Source organism: Hemitrygon akajei, chromosome 1 (genome assembly GCF_048418815.1).
Source record: "Hemitrygon akajei chromosome 1, sHemAka1.3, whole genome shotgun sequence".
Lineage (NCBI taxonomy): Eukaryota > Metazoa > Chordata > Chondrichthyes > Myliobatiformes > Dasyatidae > Hemitrygon > Hemitrygon akajei.
In genome coordinates this window covers 153974663-153986247 of record NC_133124.1, presented here as the reverse complement: position 1 = coordinate 153986247, position 11585 = coordinate 153974663, and positions in this window count along the sequence as shown.

The following is an 11585-nucleotide window of genomic DNA, read 5'->3' as shown; positions in this document are numbered from 1 at the left end:
GAAGAGTTAACTGGAGATGATCAGCCTACGAAATTCTTTGCAAGTTTTTTGGCACAATTATTTCCTGAAATTTTATCATCTTTGCCTATGGTTGATCGAGCGCATAGATCCTCAGTTCCTAAGCCCACTCCAGGAGAAAGACCCAGATTAGTCATAGTCTGTTTACATGAATTTCAAACTAAGTAGCTTTTAATTTGTGAATCCCGTCGAAGAGGAATGATTGATTATAAAGGTCAAAAGATTAGAATCGTTGAGGATTTTTCACCTGAGGTCATGAATGAGCGTGGTAAGTTTAAAAAGGTTAAGTCATAACTTTTTAACAAAGGTTTCAAGCCTTCTCTTCGTTACCCTGCATGGCTCAGAATTATATTGAAGGATGGCTCGAAGAAGTATTCCGTTCAGTTGAAGATGCTCAAGAATTCTTGGAATCAGAAGATTAATTGCTCAGTATCTTTCTGCATGAATATCTGCCTCTCTTACTCTTGGTAACCCTTTGTAGCTAACTCTTTTTTTGAACCTTTTAGTGTTTTACTAAGAGAATAAGGCTTTAACGAGCTAATACCTTGAGTGTTAATGTATTTTGATCTTTGATTTGTTTTGATATTTTATATTATATGTATTTTTTTGAGGTTTTTCTCTATTAATAAGGCTTAGTATGGGTATTTATTATTTTATCATTTTGAAATTGCAATAATTAATCTCTGTGTACTTTTGGTATGTGGTTTAAGTTTTTTTCTCTCTCTGTTTTGTCTAGGTTGGAATGCAGCTAACCTTCATATAGATTTGAGCTAAAGCAGCAGGATTGTTTGGGGGGGTGACGTTATTAGTAGCAGCTGCCAACTATCTATTGGTCGACTTTCTGGCTTTGGGAGGGGGGAAGCACTCTTTTTCTGGAAGCTGTATTGGGTTCTCAGCCAAATCTGTTGCTTGGTTACCTTATCTCAAGGTTATATGTCTGGTTTTAATATACATTCCAGCACGGTCATTATCTTAACCTTTTAAACAGTATTAAAATAAGGAGACTTTCTGTGGAGACTTGGAATGAAATTTTTAAATTGGTTAACACTTCGTCACTATGTGCTCGCCACTCCCTCCTACAATTTAAAGTGGTCCACAGGGCCCACATGTCCAAAGACAAGCTATCTCATTTTTATCCCTATATATATATATATCTCCCTATTGTGATAGATGTAACAATGGAGAGGCTTCACTAATCCACATGTTTTGGACAGGTCCAAGACTTGAAAAATACTGGAAGGAAGTATTCCAAACTTTTTCTGTATTTTTTAAAGTAAATTTTAAGCCTGATCCTTTGACTGCCTTGTTTGGTATTGTTGGAGAAAAAGCATAACTTTGGAGACATCTGATTTGCATATATTGGCTTTTATTTCTCTTGTAGCTAGGTGATGCTTAAATGGAAGGATGTTGCTCAGCCTACTCACACTCAATGGTTACATGATGTTATGTCATGCTTAAATTTAGAGAAGATCCATTCAATTTCTGATTCTAACCAGACTTTCAAACATTGTGGGGACCATTCTTGAACTAATTTCAAACCTTTGATTTGGTGTTAAAGTACAGATGTTGGCTAATAACATAAATCACTGTGATAAGGATTTTTTTCCATCTTTCTTTCTTTACCAAACAGCTTCGACCTTGGTAGTGGGTTTAGATTCTTTTTTATAATAAAATTATTACAATTCAAATTACAATTTAATTAATGCATGTGTTTGATTATGAATATAGGGTACTGTGTTTGCAAGTGTGATTTAAATATGTATTTGTTACTATTCTATCTTTTTTTTGATTCATAATATGTATCCTTATGTACTTTGTATTCTTCTATGTGAAAATTAATAAAAATATTGAAAAAGAAAGCATTAGATCATAGTGATAAGTGATACAACCCTAGAAGAAGTGACTTCCTTTGTCTGTCTTGGAAGCATTGTGCATATATATGATGGAATGGATGAGGATGTCAAAGTCATGGTCAACAAGGCTAGAGTAGTTTTTTCAACATCTTCACCCAGCGCTATATTGAGGAAAACCAAAATCAGAATCTTCAACTCAAATGTTAAAACAGTGCTCCTCTATGGCTCTGAAATCTGGAGAATAACAAAGACTGTGCTCATAAATGTTGGAGTTCAGTTCCATAGTAGCTGGGTGTATCAATTTACTCAGAATGCTGAATTCCCACTACCAACCACAGGGAGAATTTCGCTCTTGGAATCCTTCGTCTCGCAAAGCAACCTTGCATCAGGGTTCTTCCCCCCCCCCCCCCACCCCCCGCTTTCAGATGGGATCTACTAGGCTTCTTCCCTGGTGGTCTTTTCTGCACACCTCCCATCAAAAAGACCCCAAACCAGACTACTGTCCTTCAGAAATCTCATCCCATGGGGTGGAGAGCTACAACACATGCTCAGGCAATCCTCATTGGCTGACACAACATTCCTAAATTGGTTAACATGGCTCCTTATCTTTAGCCAAAGCCAAATCACTCTTACTAGCATCACACATTGCTTTGACAGAAAACTGCTAAAATAAAAAAATCCTCACAACATAGCAGTAGAAATCTTACCCAGGGTATTACATTCTCCCTCCACCAAAACTGTCATGTCCTCATGATCTTGAAACTTATTAAACCATTATTAATAACAGTGTTCAAATGTACTTGGTGATTTCAGGCTCCCTAATCCATTTGTAAAAGGAAGACAACATATCTCACTATTGGGATGCATGCAATACTTTGTTTCCCCAGTGCATCATATGCCAGACTGTCAGGGGGTTTCCTTATGTTATCTTCAGCTTATTCAATTTCAGCCACCCCTTGTTACCATTCCTGTATACTAGAGGATTGCCTTTCCCTGTCTATCACTCGTACCTTCCGGCAACTCCCTGCCACCTGACTGAACTCAACTTTATCCCCAATTATATTGGAGCCCAGTTTTCCCTCACTGTCTATGATCCTGTCTGACATAAAGAAACAGGAGCAGGAGTCGGCCATCTGGTCTGTTGAGCCTGTTCCGCCATTCAATAAGAGCATGGTTGATCTGCCATGGACTCACCTCCATCTACCTGCCTTTTCTCCATAACCCTTAATTTTTCTGCTATGCAAAAATCTATCTAACCTTGTCTTAAATATATTTACTGAGGAGGCCTCCACTGCTTCATTGGGCAGAGAATTCCACAGATTCACCATTCTCTGGGAAAAGCAGTTCCTCATAATCTCCATCCTAAAATTACTCCCCTGAATCTTCAGGCTATGTCCCCTGGTAGTCCTTCCTGCTATATCTGATTGATTGATAATACCTATACAGAGATAGTGGACAGCACCTCTGTGACAGTCCCCCTCAGAAATCGATATATCGTTTTAGATACTGTTGGAGAGGTTGACCAGACAGAGGAAGACCACAGCAAACGGGACTCTGGCACACTGCCCTGTGCTGTGATCAAGAGAGCAAGGAGAAATGCCGTCGTTATAGTGGATTCCATAGTGAGGGGAACAGACAAGAGATTCTGCGGGCCGGACAAGTTACCCGGATGGTGTGTTGCCTCCCTGGTGCCAGGGTACGGGATGTCTCAGACCGGGTCCGGAGTATTCTGAGGAGAGAGGGCCAGCAATCAGAAGTCTTGGTACATGTTGGTACCAATGACATAGACAGAAAAAGAGAGGAGGTCCTGAAGGAAGATTACTGGGAACTAGGAAGAAAATTGAAAAGCCAGACCTCCAGAGTAATAACCTCAGGATTACTGCCTGAGCCACGCACTAATGATGGTAAGAATAGCAGAATTAAACAGATGAATGAGTGGCTAAGTAACTAGTGCAAGGGACAGGGCTTCAAATTCTTGGATCATTGGGATCTATTTTGGGGGAGGCATGACTTATACAGAAACGATGGGTTACACCTGAACTCAAAGGGTACTAATATCCTGGCGGGATTGTGTAATATAGCTGTGAGGAAGGGTTTAAACTAAGCTGCCAAGGGGAAGGAAACCAGGGTGTTAGAGCCGAGGAAGAGGAAAATAGAAATAAGTCAAAGATACTGTGCAGCAAAGATGGCAAGAAGGACAGGCCGGTGAATAGACAGGGTAATCTGCTGTGCGATAGAAATATAGCAATATCAATAACAGATACAGATCTAAATGTACTGTGCTTAAAAATGCACACAGCATTAGAAATAAAGTGGATGACCTTGTTGTACAGCTATAGGTTAAAAGATATGACATTGTGGCCATCACCGAGTCATGGCTAAATGATGGATGTGATTGGGAGCTGAATGTCCAAGGATACACCATGTCTAGGAAAGATAGGAAGGTAGGTAAAGGGGGTGGTGTGGCCCTGATGGTAAGCAACGATATCAAATCACTAGAAAGAAGGGACATAGGATCAGAAGAGGTAGAAGCCTTATGGGTCAAGTTAAGAAATGACAAGGGTAAAAAGACACTAACAGCAGTTATATACAGGCCTCCAAACAACAGCTAGGATGTGGACTGCAAGTTACAGCTGGAAATAGAAAAAGCTTGTCAGTAGGAAAATGTCAAGATAATTATGGGGGATTTTGATATGAAAGTGGATTGGGAAAGTCAGGAAGGTACTGGATCTCAGGAAAGGGAGTTTGTAGAATGCCTACAGGATGGCTTTTTGGAGCAGCTTATCCATAAGCCCACCAGGGGATCGGCTGTTTTGGATTGGGTGCTGTGTAATGAACCTGAGGCCATTAGGGAGCTAGAGGTAATGGAACCCCTTGGAAGTAGTGATCATAATATGATTGAGTTCAGTGTCAAATTTGAAAAGGAGAAGCTGGTATCAGGTGTATTGATATTTCAGTGGAACAAAGGAAATTGCATTGGTATGAAAGAGGAACTAGCCCAAGTTGATTGGAAAAGTAAGCTAGATGGAGGGACGGTAGAGCAGAATTGGATGAAGTTTCTTCAAAAAATAAGGAAAGTGCAGGAAAAATATAATCCAAGGAAAAAGAAAATCATGAATGGAAAAATGGCACAAATGTGGCTAACGAGAGAGGTTAAGGCTAAAATAAAAGCAAAAGAGACAGCATACAAGGAAGCAAAAATTAGTGGGAAAACGGAGGACTGGACGTCTTTTAAAAACTTACAGAAGGAAACTAAGAAAGTCATTAGGAAAGAAAAGATTAATTATGAAAGGAAGTTGGCAATTAACATAAAAAGGATACTAAGAGTTTTTTAAAAAATATATGAAGAATAAAAGAGTGACACGGGTAGATAAAGGACTGATTGAAAATGATGCTGGAGAAATTATAATGGGTAACAAAGAGATGGCAGAGGAACTAAGTGAGTATTTTGCAACAGTCTTCACAATGGAAGTCATTAGCAACATAACCTGATAGCCAGAGGTCTCAGGGAATAGAATTAGGTACAGTCAAGATTACTAGAGAGAAAGTGCTTGGGAAGCTAAATGGACTAAGAATAGATAAGTCTCCCGGACTGGATGAGGTGCACCCATCGGATCTGAAGGAGGTGGCTTTGGAGATTGTGGAGGCATTGGAAATGATCTTCCAGGAATCAATAGACTCTGGCAAAGTTCCGGAGGACTGGAAGGTCACAAATGTAGTTCCACTGTTTAAGAAAGGAGGTAGGCAGCAAAAAGAAAATTACAGACCTATTAGTCTGACATCGGTAGTTGGAAAGTTATTGGAGTCGATCCTCAAGGAAGAGGTTATGAAATACCTCGAGGTGCATGACAAGATAAGCCCAAGCCAGCATGGTTTCGTGAAGGGAAGATCCTGCCTCACCAACCTATTGGAATTTTTTGAGGTAATCTCAAATAAGGTTGACAAGGGAGAGGCTGTGGATGTTGTGTATTTGGATTTTCAAAAGGCATTTGATAAGGTGCCGCATAAGAGGCTGCTTAATAAGATGTGAGCCAATGGAATTACAGGAAAGATATTGGAATGGGTGGAACATTGGCTGATAGGCAGAAAGCAAAGGTGGGAATAAAAGGATCCTATTCTGGTTGGTTGCCGGTTACTAGTGGTGGTCTGCAGGGGTTAGTGTTGGGGCCGCTTCATTTTACACTGTGTATCGATGATTTAGATCATAGATTAAATGGTTTTGTGGCTAAGTTTGCAGATGACACCGAGATAGGTGGAGGAGCAGTCAAGATTACTGTTGAAGAAATGGAAAGGTTGCAGAGAGACTTGGTCAGTTTAGGAGAGTGGGCAAAGAAATGGCAGATGAGATACAATATTGAGAAATGTACGGTTGTGCATTTTGTAAGAAGAAATAATTGGGCAGATTATTATTTAGATGGGGAGAAAATTCAAAAATTGGAAATGCAAAGGGACTTGGGGGGTCCTCGTGCAGGATATCCTAAATGTTAACCACCAGGTTGGATTGGCAGTAAGGAAAGTGAATGCTACGTTGGCATTCATTTCAAGAGGAATAGTGTATAAGAGTAAGGAGGTGTTAATGAGGCTCTATGGGGAACTGGTGAGACCTCATTTGGAATACTGTGTGCAGTTTTGGGCCCCCTATCTTAGAAGGGGTGTACTAATGTTGGAGAGAGTTCAGAGAATATCTATGACGATGATTCCTGGAATGCAGGGGCTAACATATGAGGACCGTTTGTCGGCTCTTGGACTGTATTCATTAGAGTATAGAAGAATGAGAGGGGATCTCATAAAAATGTTGAAAGGGTTGGACAGAGTAGATGTGGAAAGGCTGTTTCCCTTGGTGGGTGAGTCCAGGACAAGAAGCCAGTCTTAGAATCAGAGGATACCCATTTAAAACAGAGATGAGGAAAAATTTTTAGCCAGAGGGTCGTGGATTTGTGGAATTTGTTGCCACATACAGCTGTGGAGGCCCAATCATTGAGGGTGTTTAAGGAGGAGATTGATAGGTATCTAATTAGTCAGGGTATCAAAGGATATGGGGAAAAAGCCAGAAATTGGAACTAGATGGGAGAATAGTTTAGCTCATGGTGGAGCAGACTAGATGGGTCGCATCACCTACTTCTGCTCCTTTGTCTTGTGTGATCTTGTGATCTGACTTGGGGCTGAGAGATTCAGACAGCTCTTCATCAATTCTTGGGGAGTTTGCATAAGGTAAAGCATAACCTCATCCTCTGACTCTACAGTATTCACTGAAATCACGCTATTGTCAGCTTGTTCCCTTTTTGTTCTGCTCCTCCTGTGCAGAGTTCTGGGTCTGTGTCAGGTTCTAGATCAACATGTACTTCCTTTCCTAGGGATAAAATGTGATTTTGATGGAGAATTTGGACAGGACCACGTGCTAGTCAGAGTAGAAATAGGAGGATATTTCAGTTGAATACGTGGCTTGAAAAATGGTGCAAGGGGGAGGGATTCAAATTTCTGGGGCATTGGAACCAGTTCTGGGGGAGGTGGGACTGGTATAAACAGGACGGTCTGCACCTGGGCTGGACTGGAACCAATGTCCTAGGGGGAGCGTTTGCTACTGCTGTTCAGGAGGATTTAAACTAATGTGGCAGGGGGATGGGAACAAGTGCAGAGAGACAGAGGGGTGTAAAATGAGGGTAGAAGCAAAAAGCAGTAAGATGAAAAGTAAAAGTGGCAGGCAGGCAAATCCAGGGCAAAAAGCAAAAAGGGCCACTTTTCAACATAATTGTATAAGGGCTAAGGGTGTTGTAAAAACAAGCCTGAAGGCTTTGTGTGTCAATGCGAGGAGCATTCGTAACAAGGTGGATGAATTGAATGTGCAGATAGTTATTAATGAATATGATATAGTTGGGATCACAGAGACATGGCTCCAGGGTGACTAAGGATGGGAGCTCAACATCCAGGGATATTCAATATTCAGGAGGGATAGGCAGAAAAGAAAAGAAGGTGGGGTAGCATTGATGGTTAGAGAGGAGATTAACGCAATAGAAAGGAAGGACATTAGCCTGGAGGATGTGGAATCGATTTGGGTAGAGCTGCATAACACCAAGGGGCAGAAAGCGCTGGTGGGAGTTGTGTACAGGCCACCTAACAGTAGTAGTGAGGCTGGGGATGGCATTAAACAGGAAATTAGAAATGCGTGCAATAAAGGAACAGTAGTTATAATGGGTGACTTCAATCTACATATAGATTGGGTGAACCAAATTGGTAAGGGTGCTGAGGAAGAGGATTTCTTGGAATGTATGCGGAATGGTTTTCTGAACCAACATGTCGAGGAACCAACTAGAGAGCAGGCCATTCTAGACTGGGTATTGGGCAATGAGGAAGGGTTAGTTAGCAATCTTGTCGTGCGAGGCCCCTTGGTTAAGAGTGACCATAATATGGTGGAATTCTTCATTAAGATGTAGAGTGACATAGTTAATTCAGAAACAAAGGTTTTGAACTTTTAAAAAAGCGGCACACCTGAGGACTGGGAGAAATTCAGAGACCAGCAGAGGAGGACAAAGGGCTTAATTAGGAAAGGGAAAAAAAGATTATGAGAGAAAGCTGGCAGGGAACATAAAAACTGACTGTAAAAGCTTTTATAGATACATGAAAAGAAAAAGATTGGTCAAAACAAATGTAGGTCCTTTACAGTCAGAAACAGGTGAATTGATCATAGGGAACAAAGACATGGCAGACCAATTGAATAACTACTTTGGTTCTGTCTTCACTAAGGAGACAGAATAATCTTCCGGAAATAGTAAGGGACTGAGAGTCTAGTGAGATGGAGGAACTGAGGGAAATACATTTTAGGTGGGAAGTGGTGATAGGTAAATTGAAGGGATTAAAGGCACATAAATCCCCAGGGCCAGATAGTCTGCATCCCAGAGTGCTTAAGGAAGTAGCCCAAGAAATAGTGGATGCATTAGTGATAATTTTTCAAAACTCCTTAGATTCTGGATTAGTTCCTGAGGATTGGAGGGTGGCTAATGTAACCCCACTTTTTAAAAAAGGGAGAGAGAAACCGGGGAATTATAGACCGGTTAGTCTGACATCGGTGGTGGGGAAAATGCTAGAGTTGGTAGATAGATAGATAGATACTTTATTCATCCCCATGGGGAAATTCAACTTTTTTTCCAATGTCCCATACACTTGTTGTAGCAAAACTAATTACATACAATACTTAACTCAGTAAAAAATATGATATGCATCTAAATCACTATCTCAAAAAGCATTAATAATAGCTTTTAAAAAGTTCTTTAAGTCCTGGCCGTAGAATTGTAAAGCCTAATGGCATTGGGGAGTATTGACCTCTTCATCCTGTCTGAGGAGCATTGCATCAATAGTAACCTGTCGCTGAAACTGCTTCTCTATCTCTGGATGGTGCTATGTAGAGGATGTTCAGAGTTATCCATAATTGACCGTTGCCTACTCAGCGCCCTTTGCTCAGCTACCGATGTTAAACTCTCCAGTACTTTGCCCACGACAGAGCCCGCCTTCCTTACCAGCTTATTAAGACGTGAGGCGTCCCTCTTCTTAATGCTTCCTCCCCAACACGCCACCACAAAGAAGAGGGCGCTCTCCACAACTGACCTATAGAACATGTTCAGCATCTCACTACAGACATTGAATGACGCCAACCTTCTTAGGAAGTACAGTCGACTCTGTGCCTTCCTGCACAAGGCATCTGTGTTGGCAGTCCAGTCTAGCTTCTCGTCTAACTGTACTCCCAGATACTTGTAGGTCTTAACCTGCTCCACACATTCTCCATTAATGATCACTGGCTCCATATGAGGCCTAGATCTCCTAAAGTCCACCACCATCTCCTTGGTCTTGGTGATATTGAGACGCAGTATCAAAGATGTGATAACAGCACATTTGGAAAGAGGTGAAATCATCGGACAAAGTCAGCATGGATTTGTGAAAGGAAAATCATGTCTGACTAATCTTATAGAATGTTTTGAAGATGTAACTAGTAGAGTGGATAGGGGAGAGCCAGTGGATGTGGTATATTTAGATTTTCAAAAGGCTTTTGACAAGGTCCCACACAGGAGATTAGTGTGCAAACTTAAAGCACATGGTATTGGGGGTATGGTATTGATGTGGATAGAGAATTGGTTGGCAGACAGGAAGCAAAGAGTGGGAGTAAACAGGACCTTTTCAGAATGGCAGGCAGTGATTAGTGAAGTACCGCAAGGCTCAGTGCTGGGACCCCAGTTGTTTACAATATATATTAATGATTCAAACGAGGGAATTAAATGCATCATCTCCAAGTTTGCGGATGACACGAAGCTGGGTGGCGGTGTTAGCTGTGAGGAGGATGCAGGGTGACTTGGATAGGTTAGGTGAGTGGGCAAATTCATGGCAGATGCAATTTAATGTGGATAAATGTGAGGTTATCCACTTTGGTTGCAAGAACAGGAAAACAGATTATTATCTGAATGGTGGCCGATTAGGAAAAGGGGAGGAGCAACGAGACCTGGGTGTCATTGTACACCAGTCATTGAAGGCGGGCATGCAGGTACAGCAGGCGGTGAAAAAGGCGAATGGTATGTTGGCATTCATAGCAAAAGGATTTGAATACAGGAGCAGGGAGGTTCTACTGCAGTTGTACAAGGCCTTGGTGAGACCGCACCTAGAATATTGTGTGCAGTTTTGGTCCCCTAATCTGAGGAAAGACATTCTTGCCATAGATGGAGTAGAGAAGGTTCACCAGATTGATTCCTGGGATGGCAGGACCTTCATATGAAGAAAGACTGGATTGACTAGGCTTATACTCACTGGAATTTAGAAGATTGAGGGGGGATCTTATTGAAACGTATAAAATTCTAAAGGGATTGGACAGGCTAGATGCAGGAAGATTGTTTCCGATTTTGGGGAAGTCCAGAATGAGGGGTCACAGATTAAGGATAAAGGGGAAGCCTTTTAGGACCGAGATGAGGAAAAACTTCTTCACACAGAGAGTGGTGATTCTGTGGAATTCTCTGCCACAGGAAACAGTTGAGGCTGGTTCATTGGCTTTATTTAAGAGCAAGTTAGATATGGCCCTTGTGGCTAAAGGAATCAGGAGGTATGGAGAGAAAGCAGATACAGGGTTCTGAGTTGGATGATCAGCCATGATCATACTGAATGGCGGTGCAGGCTCAAAGGGCCGAAGGGCCTACTCCTGCACCTATTTTCTATGTTTCTATGACCATTTCCATCCTCTGGCTTCACCAGAAAACTGGCAAATTTGGCATCTGGATCTCCTCTATGTAAAGCATAAGAACCCAGTGGTCAGCCAACTTATGTTTCCCTGGTAGCCCCAGATTTCTCATTAAAACTATCTCCAGGCATCAGTTGAGAGAACCAAATCTTTTGATCATATCTCCTTGGTTTTGATTGGTAGCAGAAGCAGCTGCTAGCTCAGATTTTTGCAGATCTTTCCTCATGTCAGACACATACTTGAGATGCACCTTCTGTGGCAAGTTTTCACCGCCAGTTCCAAAACCGAGATCTACCAGTAATCTCTCTTTGCATCTGAACGCCAAATAGTATGGTGAACAGCCAGTAGCTTCATTCTGTGTACAGCTGTAGCAGTGTGACATGCCCAATATGCTGGCTCCACTTGTTCTTTTTGTTGGCATCCAGGGTTCCAAGCATGTTTAGCAAAGTCTGGTTGAACCTTGACAGGCTGAGGATCATCCTGAGGGTGATGTGACATGGTCC